Below are 15597 nucleotides of genomic sequence, written 5' to 3' on the forward strand. Positions count from 1 at the left end.
CTGCAAACTTGGTATAAGTCAGCCATAGCATAATTTCTCCTGATAATAACAATAATAGTAATAATAACAGTCCTCATAGTATTCTTTAATTTCTATATCAGCCTTGTTGATATTAATGGCACTTATAGTGTCAAGTCATTTAACAATTGTAATGGTTAATTCTGGGTGTCAACATGGCTGGATGAGGAATAACTAAAGAATTGGTGAGGCACACTTCTAGGGGTTTTTGTAAGGATATTTCTAGAGAAGATTGGAGTGTAGGTCAGCTCAGCAAACAGTAAGAAGTCCAGCCCATTTGATGAGCTAAGCACCCAATGGACAGAAAAGCAGAAATTGTGGGAAACTCAGATAGACAGATAGACAGACTGATATATGTTTATCTTTTTCTCACTTGCTTGCTCTTCCTCTCAATCTCTATCACACTCTTTGGCCTTTGGACTCTGGGACTTATACAAATGGCCCTCCAGGGGTTCTCCATAACTGGGGGCTACCCCATCAGCTTCCCTGGTTCTGAGACTTATGGCTTCTTGAACTGAACCACACTGTAAGTTTACAGATATGACTTTTCAGCCTCTGTGATTGTGTGACATATATATATATATATATATATATATATATATATATAAAATACATACACAAATATATGCACATATATATAATTACATGATTATATGAATTATATGAACATATACATATATATGTACATACATATAATTGCATGATTATATGAATATACTTACATATATGTGTGTATATTTGTGTGTATATGTTTTTTTGTGTGTATATATACACATATTATTCTATTGGTTCTGTTTCTCTGGAGAGCCGTGACTAATATAACTCCCTCACATATACTCATCTAGTCCAACAATTTAATCCTGTGTCATTTACTGATGTAACCCAAAGAATACAAAATAAGAGCATTGTGTATGAAATGAAACAAGGACTTTCAACCAATAGTTTACATTTATTTTATATATAATGGTATAGATACACCTTTATGCTTAGCATTCTAAGGAAAGAGAGAAAGAGAGAGAGAAGAAGAAGAAGAAGAAGAAGAAGAAGAAGAAGAAGAAGAAGAAGAAGAAGAAGAGGAGGAGGAGGAGGAGGAGGAGGAGGAGGAGGAGGAGGAGGAGGAGGAGGAGAAGGAGGAGGAGGAGAAGGAGGAAGTCCTTTGGGGGTTTTGAGGTTAAAACCTCTCTACAGCAAGAGAGAAAAAAAATTATATATATACATATAATTTTTTATTATCAATTCTATAAAAGAATTGAACCTTATTGCTTGGCACCAAGCAACTGTTAACATGCAAAGTGATAATAATACTTGAAAAGAGATCCCTTCCATCAGGAAGAGGATAAAAAACAAACACCCCACATGCAAACAAACATAAATAAATTTCTTAGATTTACCTATACATCCTTCACTGTACATGTACTTACATGCAATTTTACCAACTGTCTAACAACTTGGATCAAAATATGTACACACATACATATAAATGACTGATGAAAATAGAAATTTTGAAAGATTTTATTACAAAAACAATAGTAACAACAAAAGTAAGAGAAATAATTAATAATTCCAGAGGTTACTTGAGTAGGACTTCTAAAAGAATAACTATTTACTGTCAATTTCTAAGGGTAAATTTTTAAAAATCTCTCCTTTTAGATAAAAAAAAAGTCCCTAGGATCATAACATTTTGGCAATTTCCTTCTTTCTCTAACAGTCCAATTGATTTATCTTGAACATGTAATTCTGTTATCTCTAGTTCAAGTGGATAGTTTTTATTTTTCATTTTGTGAAGCAATTAATTACGGACACGTTTTATACACAAAGTGTATTATATCTGTGCTTTCTCACTACTAGTAAACGTGGCATGTTTTATAAATAGTCTCTCCTAACACCTTTCTCACACATCAGTCCTCCTCTGAACCCAATCTATGTTGTCACTGTGTTACTTATTCCTTCCCTCTTTGAAGCAACATGTGTTAAGAAATAATAGGTGAGGAACATGATGGCAGGTATTGAAGAAAGGTTAGAGACTTACCAATTTCTTGTAACTCCACCTCAGGCTTAAGCTCTCTTTTCATTTTCAAAGTGCCTAAAGAAGTGGTGTTTTTTTTTGTATTTGTTTGAAATTGTCCTACCACTTCACCCAGTGGCCCCTCAAACCCTGCCCACAGGAAATACTGGTATAGACTGTGATACCCTTATTGAAACAAGCTACAAAAACTCCTTCACATGACCAGAGTGTAAATTAGGTCACATTTCTTCTGTTTTACAACTCGACTTAGAACCCAATCATGCCCACCTCTCTGTATGACTCTCTGAGCTGGGGAGTCTCTCTCAGTCCCCAATTCAAATGCAACTATCCTTTCAGGTACCAACTGCCTATCTGTGCTGCACTAGAAGTAGTTCAGGTATGTGTCCTGAGAATGCCCAGAGCACTTTCTATCCCCAAGCTCTCAATCCTAGGAGTCACGCAATTTCTCTTTTTTAGACTTTCTAGATAATAGTTTTCTGCCTGATACCTTTCCCTCTAAAAAAGCTAGCCTCCATGATTTCAGAGAAGATTTGCTTTTACAGCGCACACTTCTCAAATACTTCCAAGTATCATTTTAAGATGCTATAATTTAGGTTATGGTGGAAAAGTCCAAGAGGAAACCACCAGAACTGCCTCTAAGAAAATAGCAAATTGGCAGCAATACTGCATTCCTGGAGGAATTGTATAGATAAATGCCATTATACAGAATTTTAAAGATGAAAGGTAGTGAGTTCCTCTCTTATGTGACCTATGTAGAACACAGATGGATCTTACAGAATTACAAATTATAAGATTAATCAGGTAGTAACTCCAATTGTAGCTGCTGTGCCAGATGTGGTTTCAATGCTTGAGAAAACTAATGAATATGTGCCCTGTGATCCGGTATATGGCTACTGATCTGCAAAGACATTTTTCTTGACACCTACTAGTAAGCATCACCAGAAGCAGTTTGCTTTCACAAATGCAATGTCCTATCTCAGGGATATACAAATTCTCCAGCCTTGTATGATAATTCAGTTCACTGGGATCTTGATTACCTTCATTTTCCACAGGACATCACACTGGTCCATTACTTTTCATGACATTATGCTGATTGGACTTGATGGGCAAGAAGTAGCAACTACTCCAGACTAAGAGGTAAGACATTTACACATCAAAGGATGGGAAATAAATCTGACTAAAATTCATGGAACTTGAACCTTGGTGAAATTTCTAGTAGTTCCAGTGTTATGGGACATATTGAAATAGCCCTTTCTAAAGTGAAGGACAAGCTATTGCATCTAGCAATTCCTACCAGCAAAAAAGAGACAGAATGCCTGTGGGCCCCTTTGCATTTTGGAAGCAAATTTTTGGCAGCAGAGATCACATGTGAGACCCTAATAAGGCACCATTCCACCAGCTACTGGTAGCAGATTGACTACCCTAATTTACATTAGACCACTTCCATCATCAAAGGACAATGTGTTGCTTTTATTAGAATTGACAATCTAAATATGGGTTTGCCTTCCGTACTTACAATGTTTCTGCCAAAACTACCATTCACTAACTTACAGAATGTCTTATCCACCATCATGATATTCTACAGAACATTGCTTCTGATCAAGGAACTCACTTCCCAGCAGAAGAAGTTGGGCAATAAGCCTAAGCTCATAAAATTCATCGATCTTTTTATGCTCCACCACTATCCTAAAGCAGCTTGTATGACAGTATGGTGGGACATTTTTTCAAAGCTTAAGTTACAGTGCCAGCTAGGTGGCAATAATTGTCAGGCCTGCGGCAAGATCCTCCAAAACATATTCTGAATTAATATTAAACAGATGGCACTGTTTATTCCATAGCCAGAACTCACAGGTCCAAGAACCAAGAGATGGCAAGGGAAGTGGCACCATTATCACTCCTGGTAGCCCACCAGAAACATGTTTGCTTTCAGCTCTATTTTCATATGCTCTGCTGGCCTAGAGCTCCTAGTCCCAAAGGGAAAAATTCTTCCATCAGGAGACACAAAAATGATTCCACTGGTTTTCAAGTTAAGAGTACCACCTGGCAACCTGCACTCCTCATACCTTTCAATCAACAGGCAAAGAATGAAGATGCTATCTTGGCTGGGATGGATTGATGCTGAAGGTTAAGGAAAAAAACTGGACTCCTCCATAGTGGAAGTAATGAAGAATATGTCTGGAATACAGGATATCTCTTAGGGTATCTTTTAGTATTGCCATGCCCTGTGATTGAGATCAATGGAAAAACCATAACAACTCATGACTACTAATGATATAAACACTTCAAGAAAGAAAGTTTGGGTCATGGTAGTGGGGATACAATCCTGACTGGTTGAGGAAAAGGGGAGAATGGGTAGTGGTAAAAAAAAATAGTTACATATACCAGATACAACCATATGACCAGTTGCAGAAATAAAAACTCTTAACTGAGGACTGGAGTTGTAGCTCAGTGGTAGAGAGCTTGCTTTGCATGTGTTGAGGCACTGGGTTTGATCCTCAGCACCACATAAATATAAATAAACAAAACAACGGTATTAGGTCCACCTACAACTAAAAGAAATATTTTTTTAAAACTCTTCACTGTCACGAATATCGTTATGAATGTGTGTGAGAGGGGGCGTGTGGGTATGGGTGTTAGCCAGGTCTTTATTGCCATGACCAAAATATCTGACAAGAACAATTTAGAGGAGTGTCACCCACGACCTGCATGGGCAATGGAATTTGGGGTTCCTCTGTATGAAGCGGGCTGGCTGTGAAATAAAGCTAAGAATAGAAAGTGGTGGAAAAAGAAAAACACATGAAATAGAAAGTAATTTTAGAAAGTAAGGGCTGGCGTCTCTTCAACCTTAGGGGTAGACTTCCACACTGGAAAAAAGAGCAAGAGAGCCCTCATTTGCTTTATTATATATAGGGGAAAGTTCAAAGGTGTTCCATAGAATGTTCTTCTGTCCAATAAGGTAGGAGGTGGGCTGTCCAGGCCCAATGGGTCACGCCCAATTCCAGAGCTATGGCAGCCTTCCTAGCTGAGTGAAGACTGAAGTCACATGCATTGTGTAATCCTCTCAATGGATTGTGGGAGGGGTGACAAAATAATGTTCAATGCCTTGGCTCAAGGCCAAGTGAAGAGGCTAAATAGCTCAGGAGTGATTTCCCACAGAGGAGGAAAAGTTTATTTTGGGCTCTTAGGTTCAGAAGTCTCAATCCATCATTGGCCAACTCCCTTGTTCTGTGCCTGAGGTGAGACAGAACATCCTGGTGAAAGGATGCGGCAGAGGAAAGCTGTTTAGCATTGAAAGGAAAGTGAGAAAGCAAGAGACGGGCGAGCAAGAAATGAAAGACACAGACCAGGTAGAGATCCACACGAAAGTTTATTTATCTAAGTTGACAAATAAAGGCCATCTCTCTATAGAGAGGAGAGAGGCACTGAAATGTGCAGGTGTTAAGCTTTTATGGGATAGGGGTTTGGAGTTGTAGCTGTGGCATTGTGGGATAGCCTGGGGGTGCTTGGGTCAGAGCTAGGCGGGTGGGAATAGCATGGGATTGGCTTAGGTTGATGGCACCATGGGGCTTTCCAGAGTCGAGAGGTCACGTCCTTCTGGGATTGGCTTAGGGTTATGGTACCATGGAGTAGGTAGTTAATGGAGATGGGTGGAGTTCAGGTAAGAGGAAGTACATGAAAGTGAAACTTATAAGATGGCAGTTAACATTTAAGATGGCTGCTCAGATGTTAAATCAATACCCTATACTCATGGCAGCCAGGAAAGGGCAAGGGACTAAATAAATCTTTCTAGTACATGCTCCCAGTAACCTACTTCTTCCAACTAGGTCCCACTTCACAATAGTCCATTCAGTTGTCACAGAAAAACTAGCAGGTTCCCACAAGGGGCAATGAGAGATTAGAAACATAAAGACTCACTTATGCAGATTTTTGAAGATAACAGCTGGGATTGGGTAGAGTGCTGGATGGAGAAGCATGTCTAAAGAATTACACCAGCAATATTGTTGAACCATGACCCAAAGAAAAATACCACCAACTCCAACTTAAACCAAATTAAAGCAAGCTTATATTGTGTACAAAATATGACAACAAGAAAGTCATTCCCAAAGACCATCCAATAGATTTCCCCCACATATCATTTGTCTAAATAAAAGTTTCTCAATCCCAGCACTATGAGCATTTTGGACTTAATACATTTTATCGTCTAGAGCCATTCTGTACACTGGATAATATCTGTAATGAGCAAGCAAGAAATATTAAAAATAGTTATATTAAAATATTAAAGTTATATTAATACTTTAATAAGGTATTCAATAAGATATTAAAATAAATTAATACTACAATTACTCTTAACAGTGTTTTCATAGCAATATTGAAGCAGGTAGAGAGAACATAAAGTTTATAAATGTAGAATGTTATTATATTTGCAAATTTCTTGACTAACATATACCATAAGCCAGATATAATATTGAAAATTTAAAATATTTCATAGAAACCAGAATCTGTATTTGGGCAAACTACTTGGTATATTGCAAATTAAATAGAATTCAGATTGGATACAATATAAATTTCTAAACCAAATAGTTTTTCCATGTAGATAACTGTAACAAGTCATTTTCTATCAGTAATAGAAAAACAAAAATCAAAGACATTCTTATTGTATATAAGATCTTACCTCTGTGAACGATGAACAAAGGTAAACAAGTTTTTTGTCTAGAATGACATTATAACATACCTAAGTATAAAAATAAATATTAAATTTTTAATATTATTTCTGGACTTATGCTTTTATGATTTTATTATTTCTGGTATTATGTTTATAAAACATTTAGTGAATCAATAATAGTAATAATGTGCTAATCTATCATGCTTGCAGCCATAAATAAATTAGATGAGAGATTATGTAGAGTCTCTAAATCTGTCTGATCAGCTATCTTGAAAGTCAATAGTAATATTTATTACAGGTAGCTGAAGAGTTTACAAAAGAAGAATAAGGGGATCCTGAAACCGAGAATGAAAAAACTACAAGTAGCATAATCTCTGTACTAAATTTAAAGTTTAGAGAAATAAAAACAAACCACATGAAAGAAAATGATAGGAATAGATTAACTCTCAACAAAAGGCAAAACTGATAAAATTCCAGAAAAACCAAGTATCTCCATCTAACCAAGCTGCGAACTAGCTGGGTTCACAAAATTTGATTACTTCAATAACTTAGGAAAACGGTGAAGAAAGCACACAAGCACACAAAAACACCTTTTCAAAATCTGGGACGGCTCTGCAACCTTAGGGGTTCGTTTGAAAGAGAGAGAGCATGTCTCAAATCCTAGTTTTATTGGGGGAGACTGTTCAAAAGAACATCCCATCCATATAAGGCAGAGGGGTAATGTTACAATGGGCAGCCCACTCCTATTGGGTAATTCCCACTCCCAAAGCTTTTGTTCCTCTGCTGAGCAGAGATGGGGATCCACCTGCTTCCTGGTCAGGGAAGCCAGTCTCCAAATTTCCATAACTCAAAGCTAGGGGGCGCTCAGCTCCTATGTGGCAGCTCCCAATGCCCAAGTGTTCCTTCTAACTATATAATATGTTCAAGTATTCTTCAATATAAAAGTAAAATTTTCATTGAAAAACTATTTCATGCTTACCTTTTATATATTATGTCATAATGATTACAGTTAAGACCATGTTTCTAGATTCATCTAGAATATGTTCTTTAAGAATCAATTCAAAATTGATGAAGTAGAAACAGAAAACTAGTATTACCATTATATAATTAAAATGCTAGCCCTTGAACAAAAATTTTATTATAAGATAACTTAATAAAAAGAAAGAGCTTAAACTAAGATAAGAAATGATAAGGGTCAAATAATAATATAAATAAACTTTTAGACTTAAAAACTACTTCACACAAGCATAAGTAAATTATTTTAAAATGAGTGAAATGGAAATTTTCTAGTAATTACAACTTAACACAAAAAAAGAAGAAATGTGAGACTCTAAAGAGACCAATTTTTATCAAAGAAATAGAAAAATTAAATAAAAGAACTACTCAATAAAGAACACCAAACCAAAATATCTCTGGGGAGATTTTTTTATTAAATATTTTTGATCATACAACTTCCATTCTATTCAAGTTGTTTCAGAACATACACAAAGGGGGAAAAATAAATATGAATTCAATTTAAAGACGTAGGGGAAATGTTGATACCTAAATTTACAAAGTTTATACTACAAATTAATTTCGTTTATGATTATCAATGTAAACATTCTAATTAATCTACTAGAAAATAGTATCCAGTTGCACATGAAAAGGAAAACACAGGATGACCAATTAAGTTTTATCCCAGGAATGTAAAAATACATCCTTCAATATTACAAAGTCTATTAATAGCTTGAGGGAGAGGGAAAAAAATCATATGATTTTCTCCAGAGGTGCAGAAAAAGCATTCAGAAGTTCTGCATTTAAAAAAAAAAAGAGAAAAAGAGTTCATAAAAAAAGACTCAATGGATGCTTCCTTAATATGATCTTATCCTAAATGGGGGAACATTAAATGAATTGTTGTACATTAAACGTAAGGTCATTTGCCTGTTATTACTATTATTATTTAATGTTTCAAAGAAATTAGATGCATTGGATTAGATATGCATTCCAAAAAAACATCCACCAGCTATAATGAGGAGAACTAATTGCAGGCAGACATAGAATTTTAAAGGCCAAAAGGGGACTTAGAAAACTTGGAATAATCCAGGTATAAAAAGGCAAGTGAGTAAACTATGGTAGCCATATTGGCCTTGAAAATCAAGGTTGGGTCCTCATTCCCCTGGTGTTAAAAGGAGCCAGGGACTCAAAAGGAGTGGAGGTGTCTTGCATTTTTATTGACCCCCATCTCCTTTTTTCTCTGCTGACCTGCCCAAAAGGCAGGAAAGGGTGGCCCCAGGGGTTAAGGGCTTATGTTGGAAAGTGAAATCCTTCCCTTCCCCTGGAGTTATTAGCAACCAGTTGATGGGGAAGTGCCATCTACCCATTTCCCTTTCTTTGATAATCAGCTACCTGTCCTTTGCCCCATCTCAATAATTATATAGAAATGGAGGGTCACAAGTTTTAAATTTTTATGGGATATAACTCAATAAAACTTAATTGTATGAGAAGAGTTATGGAAAATAATAATCCTATAAAATAGCCTCCAAAGGAAAGCATAGAGATGATGCAGCTTGGGAGGAGGGAGGAAAAACTAGCCAAGCATTAACCTTCCAGTAAACCCTTTCCTTATAACAATGGGCCCTGAAGGAAGGAGGTGAATATTGAAACTCTGAGAGACAATCAATTACAGAAAAAAGAAATACCTACCCCTCAAAATCTGGATTCCTATCTCTGCAAAGTAATGATGAGCTTCAACCCTTTACAGCTGCCCTCCTGAGTTAAAAGTTTTAACCTACATAACTAGCCCCTGACTATCGAATGGCCCATCCACAAGTCCCAATGATGAAACCACCCTAATTATACCCTATAAACCAAAATCCCCTCTGTAACTGATGGACATTTTCACATCCAGAAAATGAATCCCCATGCCGCCGGAGTCCGAAAAGAACAATAAACAACTTCCCTGAATCTATTGAGGTCTGTACCTGTCCTTTTGAGCTTACAGTATGTAAAATAAAAGAGACAATCCAAGATTTCTGACTGCAACTATTGGCATATCATAGGGTTAGTTAATAAGATAGAAAAGACAAGAGGATGTTTGTATGAGAAAACGGCTTTAATTTTTGAAAACATGAGTTAGAAGAAATAGTGAAAATCAGAGACAAACTCTACATTACATAGTTGGATTCATGGGTTCCAGACAAATTCTAAAACAAAAAGTCTGGATTTTTTTTTCACCTTTCTGTTTAGCCCTCATGACAATGTCATGAGATCAGTATTATCGTCCTAAATTAATCGACCAAAAAACTATAAGCCAGGGCTGGGGATATATCTCGGTTGGTAGAGTGCTTGCTCCACATGCATAAGGCCCTGGATTCAATTCTCAGCACCAAAAAAAAAAAAAAAATTATAAACCAATCAGTAAATTATGAACAAAGTGAAAATTAAGGCTTGTAAAGCTATCTCAGGTTCTCAGGGAGAAGTTTGACCAACTTCACAGATGTAAACTCCTTCACAGATGGAAACAACCGGAGAAAGAAAATATAATTAAAAAAATCATCATAGATTCAAGGGCTGATATGTCAATAGCAATATCACCCAAACAGTCCCATGTATACAAAACCTGTTTTCCAAGTACTTTTGCATGTATCATTTCATTTAATATTAACAAAAACTTCAGGAATTTTCATTTTCCACCTCACAGCATTAAAGAAGTTTAATTGCATAGTAATAAATTACTGCTTTAGTCAGCTTTCTTATTGCTGTGATCAAAAGACCTGAGCAGAACCATTTTAGAGGAGGAAAAAATTATTTGGGGTTTACAGTTCCAGAAGTCTCAGTACATAGATGGCTGACTCCCTACCTCAAGGCTCAAGGCGAGGCAGAACATTCATGGCAGAATGGTGTGGCAGAAGAAAGCAACTGGGGGTATGGCTTCAGGAAGCAGACAAAAAGCTCTGCTCAACAAAGACAAAACACATACCCCAAAAGGGTACTCCCAGGGACCCATATCCCCCAGTTACACCTTACCTTCCTACAGTTACCATCCAGTTAGTCCTCTCTGAGGATTCATGCGCTGATTAGGTTGAGATTTTCATTTCGCCTCTAAACTTTTTTGCATTGTCTTACACAGGAGCTTTTGGGGGACACCTCACATCAAATCATAAGTCATACAGCTGATCAATTTTAGAACTGCAATGCCAGCATTTTGCTTTTCAATACTGGGAATTGAATTCAGGAGTATTTTACCATTGAGCTACATCCCCAGCCCTTTTTATTTATTTGTTTTTGTTATTTTTTTTTTAATTTTGAGACAGGGTCTTACTGGATTTCTCAGGCTGGACTTGAACTTGAGATATTCCTGCCTTAGCCTCCTAAGTAGCCCAGATTACAGGTATGTGATACTTTGCTCAGTTTCCAGCACTGATTTTTGAAATCCATTTTGGTGTTCATTTCAATCTAAAATATGTTCCCACTCCACAACAGTATTTGGGGTAAGCATTGTTAAAATATTTTAAAATCAACTCAAATTTTGACACAAGGAACTGAATGATTCCTATTAGTTCTATCACAGAGATACTACAGAACAATAATTATTTTCAAGACTCTGATAAAGAAGACATAGTTCTGAAGTGGATTGGGCAAAATATACAATCCATACTGAGTGCTAACTTGTTTCTGCTGATTTCACTGTAGTAAACATAGTCAACATAGTCACAATGTAGTAGAATTTAACTTGAACAACCTTGAAACCTTACTTTGGAAATTTAAAGGGTTTGGGGGCACAGGTGGTGCTTCTCCTTCTGCCTCTATTGAAGATCATGATTTCTGGAAATGAAAACTCAGTAGCGGCTGCATAGATTCATTAAAAAAAATGTGATTTACTGATTCATAAGCACTACTATGCCAGTCTAGTGGAGAGCAGTTATAGAGAGAAAAAAAGGGAAATAATGATGCCATTACAGAGTCCCACATACTAGACAGGAATGACACTTCCCTAATCCAGGGGACAAATTCAGCACAAAGGCAAGAGGTAGACGTGATGGAGAGTATCAATTATCAAAGTTCTAACAGAAGTCAAATCCTGCTTTTCAAAATATCAACTCTGCTTCATATAAATTATAGTCTCTGTTCCTTTTGTATTTTTATTGGTTGGTTGGATATTTTGTCACATTTTCCCTTTCCACTAATACCTTCATGAACAAAATTGAAGAAATATGTTTAACTAGTATTTTAACATGCTATTGTGGGCTAGTCTACAAGGTAGGCATGATAAATTTTTAGACAGAAAATGACTTCATTTTGAAATAAATTGGTCAAACTACAGATTTAAGGTGTATTGAGAAGGAAAAGGAAATAAATATATTATGATTTTAAAATTTTAAACACAAACTTCACAGAAGTGACATTAAAATAGCTCTAGAAAGCCTTATGCCCAGAATTTGTTGAAATTATGGAAAAATCAACAAATAATTGGGAGATTTTATCTAACTTCAGGGAAGCAATAAATAAGGAGTATCCACTTATTTCCCTGCTAGAGATAGATAATGGAATGTTAATGGATTGCAAGGGAAAAGCAGAATGATTCATTAAGCAATTTTATTTTCATTTTCACCAAAAAGTACAATCTTTATGAATGTTACCCCTAAAGCGTGCCTGAAATGCTCGATAACAACTTCAAATTCCAAACAATTCTGGAAGACATATATTGCACTTGTATGACGGGTTGCTCCGGTCACTTTTAATTTATACATTCCCTCTCCCTTTTTTTTCCCCTTGCAATTTTTTCAACAAACAAAATGGCTATTTCTATGCAGTTTTCCCACACATTCTGGATTTTGCTGATTATATGCCTGTGGTGTTAGTATATTATTCTTTCCCCTCTAGGTCTGTAAATGGGTAGTTAGATATAGAGGCTTCACTAGATCCATATTTTTGCAATACTTTTTTTGTTTTATACACCTACTCACTTATGCTGGTTGGTTTTGTGTATTTCTATTTGGAAATATATAATGTCTGATTATGTCTTTCTCAGGGAATTTAGATGTTGTTGGTCTAATCCTTCCATTGAAATGTTTTTAGCAGCTAGCTATATTCTTGTATTAGGAATTTAAATTGATAATTATTAATTCTATGATTCCTTATTTATTAGCTAGAATAATCAAATAATGAAAAGTATCTCCTTATCATCTATATAACTACCCTAAGGGACTTCTCAAATACTTAATACTTTCTCTTTATTTACCAAGATTCAGACTAAAGTGAACTGGTTCTGTAACATTCTCCAAAGATAATCAATGAGTTTTTTTAAGATTAAGTATCATTATGATGACATAAAGAAGTTTAACATACTTGGTCCAGTTTAGTTCTTTTTCTTTTTTGAAAAATGTTTCTTAATATATTAATATATATATATATATATATATATATATATATACACACACACACATATATTGTAGTTGGACATAATATCTTTATTTTATTTATTTGCTTTTATGTGGTGCTGAAGATCAAACCCAGCTCCTCTCATGTGCCAGGCAAGTGCTCTACTTCTGAGCCACAGCCCCTCAGTTATTTTTCTTTGTCTGGTGGAGGCTCTTTAATTTCGAATTTGTGTCCAGAACCCATAGTAGTATAAGAGAAGTCCTCTTCATGCTCTGAATATAGACTTTGCTGCTCTGCCACTGCAGCTTAATTTTAAAACTGACTTTGTTGTTGTTGTTCCTTTCTCTTTTCCCTCTCACTCTCTTTAATCATGGAAAAAGCAAAATTAACCCTCTTTCCATCCTAGGGCCAGATATCTGTCCTTGAGCGCATGCACCACAGGAATGAAGGACCCAGGCTTCAGGACTGGCCACAAGACTTAAGAAATGGCTCTCTCAAGACTACAAGTGAATATGACGACCCCTGACAGGGCACAGCTGGAATATAGCTTTTGAATCATCTCTTTTTGAAAGCCTTCTGTTCCCCCTAATAGAATCATAGCCTCTGAGACAGGACTCCCCTGTGTTTCTCCTTTACTAGCAAAGAAATAAAACTTCTTTTTTCCTTTTTCTCAAAATCTTGTCTTCATTATTGGATGGGCATCTGGGATAAGGATAGAGATTTCTATAGCAGTAGCACCTGGTATCTTTCTCTCTCTCTCTCTCTCTCTCTCTCTCTCTCTCTCTCTCTCTCTCTCTCTCTCTCTCTCTCTTCCTAGTATGAAAAGATCTTGCAAGTTCTTTTATGCATTTTGTGCCCCAGACCTGGAAACACTTATTTATGCAAAGAAGCTGTAATTTCTTTTCATGGGAAAAAAAATTAGAGGCCATAGGTTGAGCATTATCTCAGGGCTTTTTCAGCAGAAAGAGCTAGGAATATTATGAGTTATTAATATTTCCAACCCAAATTTAGAATGAGTTGTTTTCACTTAATTTTTTGTTGTTGTTTTATACATCTACTTACTTATGTTAGAAATATTGGTTCCTAACAGCATTAACGTAATTACTTACTTGCTTTTGTTTCTGAACAACAATATCAATGTTATTACTAAAAACACCAATTCCTTTTAAAAGATTAATATTTCTTAGCAATTCTTTTCTCCTTAGGCAATATTCAGTAGGATTGTATAACCAAATCATTATTAAAGTAAATTGAAATACTATTCTCTATGTGGCTAACCCAACTTAATTAGTTTCATTTTGTTTGCAATTTTTAGTAACTGTTTTTAAATTGAGGGGATTAATGTATTATGGAATAGGTAAAAACATTTACTTGGTTTCAAGATCAATCTACAAAAAAAAAAAAAGAAAGAAAAGAAAAATACACGTCAAGAAGTCCAGCTTTTCCATTTCTTCCCCTCAACTCTGAAACCCTATCACTCTCTACATAGTTTTCAAATGAGGACAACAGTGCCCCCTTGGGACTATTTGGCAATACCTGGAAGTTACCACATGTGCTACTAGCAAGTGAAGGTAAAGGCCAGGGATGCTGCTCACTATACTACAATGCACAAGACAAATCTACAACAAAAAAGTATCCAATCCAAATATCAATTGTGCAACTGCTGAAAAAGTTTTGCTCTATAAACAACCCTTTTCCATTTGGTTTTAGGTCAACCTTTCATTTTTCTAATGCAAATTTTAAAAATTACTTCCTTAGATAAAAAGTAAGCATAATATACATAATTTTCTCCTTGACTTTTTTACTTAATAATCTAATCTGGAGCACATTTAAAAGCACTCTAAAGATATATTGATTAATTCTCTTCACTGCAGCACAGTACCTCATTCTGTAAATGTATATTTACAGAATGTATATTTAAAGAAATGTTTATTCAACTATTTCTTATATTGACTTTGGGGAGTCTTTTCCTACAGAAAATAGTTCTACAATAAAAAGCTTTGTGTATACATCCTTTAGTACTTTTACAATGAGTATATAAGTCCCTCTATAGAGCTCAGAACTTTCTGCATTCCCACCCATCAACAGGGTGTATTGTCAATCTGTTTAATTGCTGCCACTCTGATGGTAGGGAAAATGGATGTATGCATAATTTTAATTTGTATTTCTCTTATCTGTGAGATCAAACAACTTTTTGTTTTATTAGGAGCAGTTAGCATTTCATTGTTATTTTGACCAGTTAACTTCTGGCTACTTTACTGTAAATGTAATAACTGGCATTTTTCTACTGTGTTTTTTAGATCTCTGTGTAAGGGTCCGGCGAAGCGTTGGAGGAAGAGACCACACAAGAGACTGGCTTCATGCAATTGGCAAAGGGGATTTATTGATTCAGCATGCTGAGGTTCCAGGCTCACTCAGGAAGATAAAGCAGCCCAGAGCCCAGAGCAGAGGTTGAGCAGAGCTTAAGTACACTTTTTGGAGAGGGTGGGGGGCTTTGCATACATCAGAACAAATCATCATGAGGCGTGGG

This window comes from Ictidomys tridecemlineatus, chromosome 9, assembly GCF_052094955.1.
Source record: "Ictidomys tridecemlineatus isolate mIctTri1 chromosome 9, mIctTri1.hap1, whole genome shotgun sequence".
Taxonomy (NCBI): Eukaryota; Metazoa; Chordata; class Mammalia; order Rodentia; family Sciuridae; genus Ictidomys; species Ictidomys tridecemlineatus.